Here is a 365-nt window from a genome sequence, read left to right as displayed (position 1 = left end):
TGTCAATATCAGTGGTTCATCGTAATGGTCTGTTCATAGTAATCAATTTAGTCTGAAATTAAAAAAAAAATTTAGTATTTCATACTAAAAGTTAGATAGAATCTTTGAGAGGAAAACATTAGCAGTGGTGTCCTGGGTTCGATCCCCAGCTGGGCCGATTGAGGTTTTCTCAATTGGTTTAGGTCTGGCTGGTGAGAGGCTTCGGCCAATTACCACCCTACCGGCAAAGACGTACCGCCAAGTGATTTAGCATTCTGGTACGATGTAGAAACCGAAAGGGGTGTGGATTGTCTTCCTACTCCTAACAAGTTAGCCTGTTACCATCTTAGATTACATCATCACTTACCATCAGGTGAGATTGTGGT

This window comes from Bicyclus anynana, chromosome 14 (genome assembly GCF_947172395.1).
Source record: "Bicyclus anynana chromosome 14, ilBicAnyn1.1, whole genome shotgun sequence".
In the NCBI taxonomy this organism is placed as follows: Eukaryota; Metazoa; Arthropoda; class Insecta; order Lepidoptera; family Nymphalidae; genus Bicyclus; species Bicyclus anynana.
The sequence above is the reverse complement of the archived record's forward strand: the minus strand, read 5'-3'. Positions refer to the sequence as shown.